The sequence below is a fragment of the Protopterus annectens genome, chromosome 13.part0, assembly GCF_019279795.1.
Source record: "Protopterus annectens isolate FY-2018-M chromosome 13.part0, PAN1.0, whole genome shotgun sequence".
Taxonomy (NCBI): Eukaryota; Metazoa; Chordata; order Ceratodontiformes; family Protopteridae; genus Protopterus; species Protopterus annectens.
The window spans coordinates 28,597,758-28,611,155 of NC_056747.1; the positions used below are offsets into that span (position 1 = coordinate 28,597,758).

The 13,398-nt window shown below is 41.8% G+C and overlaps 1 long non-coding RNA gene across 1 annotated transcript in view; it reads right to left on the reverse strand.

The window, feature by feature from the left end:
- Positions 1-13,398, reverse strand: part of LOC122788310 — a 128,818-nt gene that overhangs the window by 33,444 nt on the left and 81,976 nt on the right. Inside the window, exon 2 of the long non-coding RNA XR_006362630.1 lies at positions 7,186-7,269. This is a non-coding gene — a long non-coding RNA (uncharacterized LOC122788310). The remainder of the gene's footprint in view (positions 1-7,185; positions 7,270-13,398) is intronic.

The following is a 13,398-nucleotide window of genomic DNA, read 5'->3' on the forward strand; positions in this document are numbered from 1 at the left end:
GTGGATATCCTTAATGAATATGGACACACCCCCACCTTTGGTGTTTCAGTCCAGGTTAGATGGCCGAAAAGTGTGGTATGAGTTATAAGTCAGGGGTGCTCTCTGGAGCCTTGAACCAGGTCTCAGTCACTGCACAGATATCGATGTTCTCCATTTTAAGGAGTGCCTCGAGTGAATGCATTTTGAAATTTAGACTTTTAGCATTGAGTAGCATTGCCCTCATTTTTTGCTTGCCTGTTCCTGTTATGGTGGTGAATTTGTTACTTGAACCCTGCCTAAAAAAGGCACTATAGGGGCAGCAAGAGCCTTAGCTACTATCCGGAATCCTAGGGGTGACAGGTGCAGGCCATCTGTGGCAAAGCATCGTGGTCTGTCGACCATGTTATCCCAAGCAGACAGATACTGGATCCCCTTTGAATGCACCAGAAGCTTAGCCAATTGTTGAAATCAGTCATTTTGTCCTTGAACTGTGGTATCATTCTGGGCGATGGCAGAATGCTACTCAGGGCTAAGGTCATACCTGCTTGGGCTACAAGATCGCAGAGCTCTTCCATGTCTCTTTTCATGTAGTCCAGGGAGGTACATCTTAGGTTATTCACACCAACATGGACAATGACAGAGTCATATTTGTACTTGTTGTGGAGTGACCTGAGTGCGTGGGTTATGTGGTGGATCCTGGCACCCGACAGGCAGCTGACAGTAACCTTCTCCTTGTTTAGCCTGGTGAGTGGGACATCAGTGTGCCTGACTATAGAGCCACCTATGACTAGTGTGTTGGGTATGTTATTTTGCCTTATTGGCTCAGTTTGAGTGGCACACAATCTGTGGGCTATGTCATTTGGGTTGTGTTGGGGGATGGAAGTTGCTTGTGTTTCTGCTTTGGAGGTCTCTGTTGCTTAGGCAGATTATTATTAAGAGCCTCCGTGAATGTTTTTGAGTTTCTATGTGTGGATTTTGGTGGTGTAGACATAGTGAGACTATGTGAGTGTGCTGTAGTGCAAATGTTTACCTTCTCCTCATGACTGTCAGGTTCAGTCTTGGTGAGAGCTTTACCTCCAGTTTGGCTAGATAAGTGCATGTCTCACAGGTTGTAGTGTTGAGTGGTAGGAGAGGGTTGTCTGTGTACATGAGGCAATTTCTGCATTACCTCAAGATGCCCAGATTCATCAGACAGGGGCGAACACTGGGAGCTGACCCTTGGACATGCCTGAATAAAAAACTATTTTCCTCTAGATAAGTGAGGAAAGTGAGTACAAGAGCTGTTTTTCTCAACGCTAGTGAGAAAAGTAAGTACAAAAACTGTTTTCCTTTAGGTAATGAGGAAGATTGAGTGCTATAGTAATTAGTAGCTTATTTAGTGCTTACAAGTTCTGAACAAGTGCTGAATATGAATAAGCAAATTTAAGTGCTAAAACTAAGAATCTGTATCTGCACTAGATGAGTTACAGGACAGAAACAAGTGCAAATGCAGGCTTTCAAATCAGAAAGTTGAGAGAGATGGAAGATTGCCCAAACGGACAATAATTACAAATTCTGGGCCAGAACCACTCCTTATGTGGTAGACAGGTTACCTAATGCTTACCACTCCCACTGATAAGCTAGAAGGCTTCCCTCCAACACAGAAAGGCTTGGGGGGCTCAGAAGCTTACAAACAGTCCTGGATACAGCAAATCTGTATCTGGAACACTAGTTACAGGAAAGGTAGGAAACAGGCTTACAGTTTTTTTGCATGCCATGCTATTGCACATAAAGTTACTGCAGTAAGCCCTGCACAGCTAATGGTCTCATGCATACAATGCTATGTCAGACAGTAACTGCAGTAAGGCCTGCATGGCTGATGCTCACATGTCATATCATGCTATTCCACACAGAGTTAATAAAGCAAGCTATGCACAGCTGATATTCTCATTAAATACCATACTATACCACAGAGTTGGTGAAGGAAGGCCTGAATGGTTGCTGCCCGCATGTCATACCATGTTATACCACACAGAGTTACTGGAGTAAGCTGTGCACGGCCAATGCTCTCATGTCATACCAAGCTACATCATGCGGAATTACTGCAGTAAGGCCTGAACTACTGATGCTCAAATGTCCCCCCATTCTATTCCACACAGTATTACTTGAGTAAATCTTGCACAGCTTATAGTCTTGTGTCATTCCATGTTAAAATATTCTGAGTTACTTCAGGAAGGTCTGCATTGCTGATGCTTTCATGTCATACCATTCCATAGCACAAAGAGTTACAGGAGTAAGCCCTCCAGAGCTGAGGCTATCATGTCAGTCCACACTATTCCACTCCAAGATAATGTAGTTAAGTCCTCCACAATTAATGCTGTCATTTCATACCAGCTGCTGCAGTAAGCCCTGCACGGCCGATGCTCTCATGTCATACCATGATAGTCCAAGCAGAGTTACTGGAAAATGCCTCCACAGGCGAGGTATTAAAGTCATATCATGCTACTCCACACAGTTAATAGAGTAACCCTGTACAGCTGGAATTATAGTGATATAATACATCATTGCACACAGAAGTACTGGAGTAAACCCTGCACAGATGATGCTGTCATGTCATGCCATACTAGTCCACACAAAATTACTGCAGTAAGCCCTGCAAAGGTGATTGTCTCATGTCATACCATATCACTCCACACAGACTTACTAGAGTAAGCCCTGTATGTCTGATGCTGTTATGTCATACCAAGATATGCCACAGAGAGCTACTGCAGTAAGCCCTGCATGACTCATGTTCTTATGTCATGCTATGCTGTTCCACACATAGTTACTGGAGTAAGCCCTGTATGTCTGATGCTGTTATGTCATACCAAGGTATGCCACAGAAAGTTACTGCAGTAAGCCCTGCGTAACTCATGCTCTTATGTCATACTATGCTGTTCCACACATAGTTACTAGAATAAGCCCTGTCATACCACGCTATACTAGAGTTACTGGTTACAGGTACTGGAGGAAGGCCTGCACCACTGATGTTTTCATATTATGCCATGCTTTATCACATAGGCCTAATGGAATAAGCCATGCAAAGCTAGTGCTATCATGTCATACTATACTACTCCCTTAATGTATAATTCTAGAATGTATAGCTAAAGACAGAATGACCTAAGTTCATAGAATAATTCAAAGGATAAACTTTGCCAAGGATGGCCAACCCTTTGTTCTGCTGAAGCTAGAGGTGACGGGGTATCAGTGGTTATAAATCATTGGCATAAGATTTGTACTCCAAGTCAGATTTACAATAATCTGCATGTGAGTCACACATTGAACTTGTGTAGGTTGGAGTAAGAACCTCTCAGCTTGCCCCTTATCACTAAGTTCTCCAATACTCATATAGTCAGGCATGTGCATTATCTGAAGTGCAATGTTTCAGTAATAACCTAATTTTGTGTCCTGCAGTGGTAACCTGATCATTTAGCCAGCCTGTCAGACCTGAAGCTTTGAGTAGGACTACTTTCTGCACATGGATACCATATTTACGTCCTTCTAGGTTAGGTCCTTTAGAAGGAATTCTTAACTTAAAAATAAATTTATGGCATGCCTAACCTATGTTTTACAAGCCATCATTAGCAGAACGATTTGGACTGCTGTACATTGCAGCCTATTGCATAACTACCAGTCTACCTTTAGATTAGAAGTGTTGATCCAGACAGCTGTACATTAACACCTCCACTGCTACCTGTCTAACATGCCCTACCCTTGTACTGCTACAATATATTGGAGAACTGTCAGTGATTGTTGTAATAGGCAGTATAAAAAGTAAAACACTTTAATGTACATTGTTATTGGGAATGTTAGTCACAATCCAGACATAATTGTAAAATAAAAAATACCAAATCATTTCATTTAAAATAAGCAACACAGTAGTAACATCAGAAAGTAAATTAGTATATATAGTTCAAAATAGAAGTATTTTCAACTTATAAAATGCTTATTTAAAATATTTACAAATTAAATCAATACCATGGCACAACGTGCACCAAAAAGGTCATCTGAATCAGTAGGCACAATGCAAAAAAAATATTATTTGTTAGATTTTCAACAGGATGGAGCACTAGATGGCAGGTATGAAGAGAGCTGCTGAGTGACCCCTGGTACATACAGAATGAGTAAATAATGACCTGTGGTACATTATGGTACATACAGAATGAGTGAATAATGACCTCATGGTACATTATGGTACATAAAGAATGAGTGAATAATGACCTGTGGTACATTATAGTACATACAGAATGAGTGAATAATGACCTTGTGGTACATTATGGTACATAAAAATGAGTGAATAATGACCTTGTGGTACATTATGGTACATACAGAATGAGTGAATAATGATCTCGTGGTACATTATGGTACATATAGAATTAGTGAATAATAATCTTGTGGTTCATTATGATGTATGCACCATAATGAACCACGAGATCATTATTCACTAATGAGTGAATTATCAAATGAATATTCACAGAATGAGTGAATAATGATCTCACAGTACATTATGGTACATACAGAATGAATGAATAATGACCTTGTGGTACATTATGATATATACAGAATGAGTGAGTAATTACCTTGTGCTACATTATGGTACATACAGAACAAGTGAATAATGTTCTTGTGGTACATTATGGTACATACAGAATGAGTGGATAATGACCTCATGGTACATTATGGTACATGCAGAATGAGTGAATAATGACCTTGTGGTACATACAGAATGAATGAATAATGATCTTGTGGTACATTATGGTACATAAAGAATGAGTGAATAATGATCTTGTGGTACATTATGGTACATACAGTGAGTGAATAATGACCTTGTGGTACATTATGGTACATACAGAATGAGTGAATAATGATCTCGTGGTACATTATGGTACATACAGAATGAGTGAATAATGATCTTGTGGTACATTATAGTATATACAGAATGAGTGAATAATGATCTCGTGGTACATCATGGTACCTACAGAATTAGTGAATAATGATCTTGTGGTACATTATAGTATATACAGAATGAGTGAATAATGATATTGTGGTAAATTACATGCATGTGCAGAGGACCTTTCAAAGGGGAAGTAGAAGAGTAGAAACAAAGCAGTCTTGAGAGGGTAGGTGGGGTTATAGGGATTCACAGTCTTAGAAAAGCAGTGGCAATATGAAATGTATGTGGGAAACTGACTTGTGAAAAGTAAAGACTTATGCTATCCATTAATAGTATCTTTGAAGGAATAATGTTTCACAGTAATATGACTTAGTGAATGTTCTGGATAAACAACTGAGTCATTGGCAGAAAACAGTGAAGGTATTTACAAACAGGTACAACAGAGTTCTGGTGTAGTATCTAAAGAACTGTTTGTTAGATGTGTCAGACATTTAAGAAGAAAAATTTTGACATTAGTTTTTGTACTATTGCCCTCGTCATAGTAAGGACTTGTTGCCACTGGTAACACCCTAGCATGGCGTTCCAAAATAATGACGTTTTCATGCCTTTTAAAAGATGAATCTGGTATTGGTGCAGCTATGTGTTACAGGCTTGCCCATAATTCATGAAATGGACAGCACACACTATGACCGACTCCAGCTTTTGCTACAGTCATTTGTTACACAGCTGTATGACATGCATGTAATGGACAGCGTACATTATGCATGAACCCTGCTAATGCTGCAGTCATGTGTTACAGGGTGGTCTGTGATGCATGTAATGGACAGAGTACATTATGCATGAACCCTGCTAATGCTGCAGTCATGTGTTACAGGGTGGTCTGTCATGCATGTAATGGACAGAGTACATTATGCATGAACCCTGCTAATGCTGCAGTCATGTGTTACAGGGCGGTCTGTGATGCATGTAATGGACAGCGTACATTATGCATGAACCCTGCTAATGCTGCAGTCATGTGTTACAGGGCGGTCTGTGATGCATGTAATGGACAGAGTACATTATGCATGAACCCTGCTAATGCTGCAGTCATGTGTTACAGGGCAGTCTGTCATGCATGTAATGGACAGAGTACATTATGCATGAACCCTGCTAATGCTGCAGTCATGTGTTACAGGGCGGTCTGTGATGCATGTAATGGACAGAGTACATTATGCATGAACCCTGCTAATGCTGCAGTCATGTGTTACAGGGCGGTCTGTCATGCATGTAATGGACAGCGTACATTATGCATGAACCCTGCTAATGCTGCAGTCATGTGTTACAGGGCAGTCTGTGATGCATGTAATGGACAGAGTACATTATGCATGAACCCTGCTAATGCTGCAGTCATGTGTTACAGGGCGGTCTGTGATGCATGTAATGGACAGAGTACATTATGCATGAACCCTGCTAATGCTGCAGTCATGTGTTACAGGGCGGTCTGTCATGCATGTAATGGACAGAGTACATTATGCATGAACCCTGCTAATGCTGCAGTCATGTGTTACAGGGCAGTCTGTGATGCATGTAATGGACAGCGTACATTATGCATGAACCCTGCTAATGCTGCACTCATGTGTTACAGGGCGGTCTGTCATGCATTTAATGGGCAAAACACACTATCAAAGAGTCTTGCTAATTCTGTAACGTGTTACTGTGCTGTCTATAAAATGGCTGCATATAACACATACAATGGACAGAACTCATATGCACGAGCCTTGCTTATATTAGTCATGTTACATGCACCATTCGCAGACAATTCTGTAACACATGTAAAGGACAATATACATTATGCATGAGCTCTGCTAATGCTGCAGTTGTGTTATAATGCTGTCTGTGATGTATGCAATGGAGAATACTTAATACTGTTACCTGTTTTACTGCATGTAAGCGACAGTTCATATTACATATTTACTGTTACCTGTTTTGTAACACGTGAGGGAAAGCTTCACATTACACATTTACTGTTAACTGTTTTGCTGCATGTGATGGAAAGTACACATTACATATTTATTATTACCTGCTTTGGATGTGAAAATCAATTCTCATTACACCTTTACTATTACCTGCTTTGCTGCATGTGAGAGACAGTTCTTATTACACATTTACTATTCTCTGCTTTACTGTATATGTGGGACCGTTCTCATTACATGCTTATTACCTGTTTTGCTGCATAAGAGGGAAAATACTCATTGCACATTTACTGTTACTTGTTTGGCTGCATGTGACAGTTCTCATTACACATTTACTGTTACCTGTTTTGCAGGGGTGGGAGGAGGTGGTGCTTTTCTCTTTTTTGATGATGAAGTCTTTTCTTTCTCAGCATGTTGTTCAGATTCCTAGGAATAATCAAAAATGACAGTAAACAGTAAGTGACATCATTCAGTAATAAAAAAAAAAAATCAATATTCCTTAGTAAACATTATCAGCTCCAAAGCATATTTTACATATCCCTCTATTTAAAACTAAAAAGAAAAAAAAACTTAATGGAAAGAGCAATCAAGGTAGCCATGTTAGTTCCGTACTACATCACTTACATTAGTTAGGTAATTGTGCTGACATATGGCTACCAACTATTAAAAGTTATGGCTGCCATTGTCTTTCTTGTCACAAATCTAACTCTCACATCCAAATCCCACACATAACAAATCGGACATTTTATAGAGGTACTTAGATTAGGTAAATTTACAAATTCTACATTAAATACATTTTTTTACTTTCAGAAACTTGTCAAATAACACTAATACTGTTGTGAATGTTTCCCTGAAATGATCAACAGCAACTTGTTTGCACATTACAATAAAACGTAAATCACCTTTTTGTCTCTGCTCCACACATAAGTGTGGTTCCCACGGTGTATCTTGACATGGTCAAGCTGGTCAGCACCATTTCCCATGCTGGCATCATACAGAAGCTAAATACTTTTAAAAATTGACCACTATGTGGTAAGATGGAGTGCGAGACGACTGAACCCCCCCCCTAAAGAGTGCAAGGTGCATGTGTGTCATCAGAAAATAAGGTGACCAGCAGTGCTCCCCAGCCCTCAGTGCTGCACCTATCCTTTTAGTATTTACTTCTCAAATCTCCAAGCAGTGATCCAGGACGTCAGTCCTTCAGATCACTGTCAACTGGGGGTTCTTGTTGTTAAGTCATCCTCTAAAAACCAGACTATCTGGAATGAACTCCCCCAGTAAACTGCTGGTGCAGTAAAACTGGGCTCACATTTATTGCTAAAATTGTAGTATCATTACATTTGATAGATAACCCCCTCCTCTAGTCATATTCTAACCCCCTCCTCTAGTCATATTTTATAGACAACACAACACTGCAAAATAAAAGTGTTATCAGGGACCTGGGAACTCGGCATGCTATCTGCCAAGCTCTAAAACGGTGATTACTTCCTTATAGTCAGCATCGGTCAGACCAGTTATCAAGTACAATGTCCCTTTGGGGTGCAACTCACTAACCATATGATGCAATTAGAAAGGCATCAACATTTTTTGTTCCCCTCCCCTTACAGCATACTTTCTGGTGTCTATATCTGTGTTGCCATCCATCAGTAGGTCTAGCAGCTCTCCTTTTATCCCCGGACTAACTCTGATCTTTTCATGCTGGGTATTGTGCAACCTAAGGGCACCCTGGGGTCATGCTGGCAACTTCATCCATCAGGGAGAGGGATTTTGTTATGCTATGACATACCCTCTTGTCTGTCCCCTCTCGCCTACTCCCATCCCAGAACATTTTAATGGTTACTACTCTCTTCATGGACCATGAGTACCCTCTGCGATCACCAAGATGAGCATCCCTCCCCCAGGATAATCATGCCCATCACTCGCTGCCAGCATCTCAGATGCCCAAAATTCTAATCATACCTGGGTTACCTGATCAAAATTTGGAACATTAATTCTCTATGCCATGGCACTAGCAACACCAAAGATTTGTAACCAAAAAAAAAAAACACGTGTTTAGAGTCCCTGAGCTATACAGAGAAGCTGAAAGCTCTACCCCTTTATTCAGTTTCCTACAGACATTTGAGGAGAGAGATCTCTTTCTCACATAGCATGCCATTAGAGACTTGGTTGTCCTAGACCTTCTGTATCTCTGCAAGTCGAATGGCTCCAGACCACAGTTTTCATCAATGGATAAATAAAACCTCTGAAATAAACTTTCCCAGCATGCTAAGCAGTGTGAGTCATTATCTTCCTTTAAACATAAACTAGAGAAATGTATAGATTTTCTCAAATTTAGTCTAGGATGGCCCTCCTGTATAATGAATGTGCTGCCTGTGGGAGGGTACCGGCAAGCTGTAAATGGTTATAAGAGTCAGTATCCGTGGAATATATATGACTGCACTGAATCTAAACTTAGATGGGCTATACAGCTTACAAGTGAAAGTGACATACAGCTCAGTATAAATGTAGGGAACAGTTGCTACAGTTTATACCCTGCCTGTACAGAGAGCTATGTTGCTCATATCTTAGTTAAAAAAACAATTATTTTAAACTGTAGCAAATTGCTTGCTACAGTTTAGACCACACATGAAGAGCTGCAATGCTCAGGTTTGACCGCAAATGCAATACAACCTTTTAAACGCCAGTATTGCATTAAAGAGAAATCTGGATCAGCTGATCATGCCCCCCCCCACACACACACGGACACACACACAACATTTTGCACCCAGGGCAGTTGCTCCTCTTTTCCCACAGAAGCACTTGGAGTTCCAAACACTGCTTATATTTGTGTCATTGGGTCCTTCTACATAACCTGCACTAATTCTACCCATGTTTCCAAGACTTCAAACTATTGTAGGACTGCCAAAATCAACTTTCTTGGGACATTGATATATGATTTTTCTAAACCTAGGGATGTCCAACTGTCCTAGAAAACAAAAATGGGAAGAAACTAAGGGTAATGCTGCTCAATGCCAGAAGTCTAAATCTCAAAATGCACGCACTCGAGGCCCTTCTCAGTATGGAGAACATTGATGTCTGTGCTGTGACTGAAACCTGGTTCAAGGCTCCTGAGAGCACACCGGCACTATCAGGTTTTACCTCATATCATGCTCCGCCCCAAAACCCGGACCATACCACAAAAGGAGGGGGTGTATCCATATTCATCAAGGATACCCACACCTCCAGGTTGGTGGCTACGCACGAAGCATCGGAAACCATCCAGGTGTAATTAACCATAGGCAAAACTGCTCTACAATTTGTAGCATGCTACAGGCCACCCTCTCAAACTCAGGAAACCCACACAGCCTTCCTGAAGACACTGGAGGGTATAAATGTATCACCAAACACCATCATATTGGGTGACTTCAACTACCCAATATAGAGTGGGAACATTACTCAAGCCCCAACTTTCTAGCCCAAAGGTTCCTGGAGTTCATAAATTCAAATGCCATGGAACAACTAGTCACAAGAGGAGAAAATATACTAGATCTCATCATCACAAACATGGGGACAAAATGCTCCACACCGAAGTATATCCCTCTTTGGTGAGATCAGATCATAAACTAATCTCACTAGAAATCCACATCCCGCCCCCACCCCAAACAAAAAAGACCACAGTGAAGAACTTCTCTAAAGCAAACTTCACACTACTCAAAACAGGTGTGGTATCCTTCAAGGGCCCGAGCCAATGGAAACCACAACCCAAGCTGCAAAGCCCTTACAAATGCCTTCTATGAACACCTTCAGGACTGCATGGATCAGGCAATCCCAAATAAAACCAAGACTCTTTCCACCAAGGGCAAACGTCCAGTCTGGTGGACCCCAGCTATAAACAAACTTTACAATAAGAGGAGAAAGCTATTACATGATAGAGCAAAATCCCAAAAAGGGAAGGCATCTTTGATCAGTACTAGCAAGAAACTACGATCCCTCATAAAATCATCCAAGGCCAAATTGCCATAGATTCAAAAGACAATTATAAGGCCTTCTTCAGCTATGTCAGAAACCTGGGTGGAAACTCCCAGATATGCTCAGAATTAGTCCAAAATGATACAAAAATCACTGAACCCACAGACATTGCCAACATACTGGCAGACAGGTTCAGCGCAAACGTCACCCCCCTCCCCAAAAGGAGAGATAACTATCCCAACAGAGTGTAGCCTCCCAGACATCTCAAATGCGCAGGTGAAAGCTGCTCTCTCTAAAGCTAAAAACACAGCATCAATGGGACCGGATGGTGTCCCCGGCTGTGTGCTACATGAACTCAATGAAGAACTAAACCCACACATAAGGCAGCTGTTTAATCTTAGCCTTACCACAGGATATGTGCCCAAGGAGTGGCGTACGGCAACTGTGGTCCCACTCCACAAAGGCGGTGCCTCTATGGACCCTGGTAATTACCGCCCCATAAGCTTAACAAGTCTAGTCTGCAAAGCTATGGAGAGGATCATAATGGAGCTCATAAACAAAGATATAGGGGACTTGCAGACCTTGGACCCAACCCAGTTTGGCTTTGTCAAGGGCAGATCTTGCCTTTTGAACTTGGTCGACTTCTTCGAAACAGTTGCCAAGGCCATTGATGAGGGAAAGGCAGTCCATACAGCCTACCTTGACCTTGCAAAAGCTTTCGACACAATACCCCACTCGGGTATCATAGAGAAACTTACCAGCTTAAATGTAAACCCATATGTCACAAGATGGGTTGCAAACTGGCTAAAGGACAGAACCCACAGGGTTAGAGTTGCTGGAGCCATGTCAGAATCCAAGCCGGTTACAAGTGGTGTCCCACAGGGCTCAGTCCTTGGCCCTCTATTGTTCGGCATCTACTTCTCAGAAGTACAGGCAAACATAGGAGGACTATGGCTGACAAAGTTTGCGGATGACTGCAAACTGGGTGCCATAGTGGATAGTACATCGGACACAGACATCCTTCAGAGGGGTCTCATGGAAACTAATAGCTGGTGCCAGAGCCATGGCCTGAAGTTAAACGCAAAAAAGTGTATAGTCATACCTTCGGGAAAAACAAGGTAACCCCAAGCTACCATATAGGTGGCAACCCACTAAGCACAGAAGAGGTTATCAGGGACCTGGGTACCCAGGTTGACAGTGGCCTCTCGTTTGACACTCACGTTGCTAAAGTGGTTCGAAAGACCTTCTACATTGCCCATCTGATCATGAAGGGATTCACATCCAGATCAAGTGAGGTCATTGTTCCCCTGTACTCTTCACTTATCAGACCAATGATCGAGTACAATGCCCCATTCGGGATGTATCTCACCCAACACCTGCAGCAATTGGAGAGACCCCAAAAGTTCCTCACCAAAAGGATAAAGGAACTCCAAAACCTGTCATATACTGCCAGACTGAAGAAACTCCAACTCTATTCAGTTGCATACCGTCTGCTCAGAGGTGACCTGTGCCTGACATACAAGGCCATGACCAACCCGGAATTAATGGACATGCTCCACCTCAAAAAATCCAAATCCACCAGAACCACTAGAGCAAGTGACTTAAACCTTAGCATGGATATTAATAGGATGTGCTGGAGGGATAGATTTATCACCCAGAGACTCCCCATGCTGTGGAATAAAATCCCGGTCCATGTGAGGCAGAGCACCTCGCTGGCTCTGTTCAAGAGAAATCTTGACCGGTGGATGGGAGATCGTAGGTTTACCCCGGGAATCATCTGTGTCACTGCTGGACAGAGGCACAACAAACTAATGGGCACATTATTTCTAACATAAGGGGTGGCGTAAGCCACATAACTTTGGGCTAGGCTTATAAATGCCTTAGGGCAGATAGCCTAGTATAAACCTATGAACCTATGATTCTTTCCTCATCTCCAGCTTCTTCTCCACTACCTGTCTGACTGCAAACATCAGGTCAGTTGTGCTGCATCCTGATCTGAATCCAAGCTGCTCATCTCCAGTCATACTTTTCTACTATTCTCTGTATTTATTTATTTACATTTATTTACCAATCCCTCTCTCCAGCACTTCCACATAGTGTGATAGGAATTTGATACCTCTGTACTACACAATTGTCAATGTTCCCTTTCTTCTTGTACAATGGCACTAGAATGCTTATTCTCGTCACCTGGTATACACCTCCCTCTGTCTCACTCAGTACCCTCTGGAGATATTTCTCCCCTAATTCATTCAAAATTTTAATGACACCTTCAGTGAGGTGAGGAAAGGAGTGTATGCAGGCAATAGTTGCAGGACCTACTAGATTAAGCAGGACAACATTAATTGGTGTTGATAATGGGGGACCTGAAAGCTCATACTGGGATGGACAGAACAGGATATGTGGATTGCATGGGTTCACATGTGTGAGGCAGGAGGGATACAGAAGGAAAGACCATTCTATACTTCCGTCTGGTAGATGGCATCATGGTGGCAAACACATGGTTTACCATGTGGGACAGTCACAAGAATATAAACAAGAGTGGTTAAAGTGCAACTCAGGTAGATGTCCTAGTAAGGAAAGTGCACTGGAGTAGAATCAGATTTTACA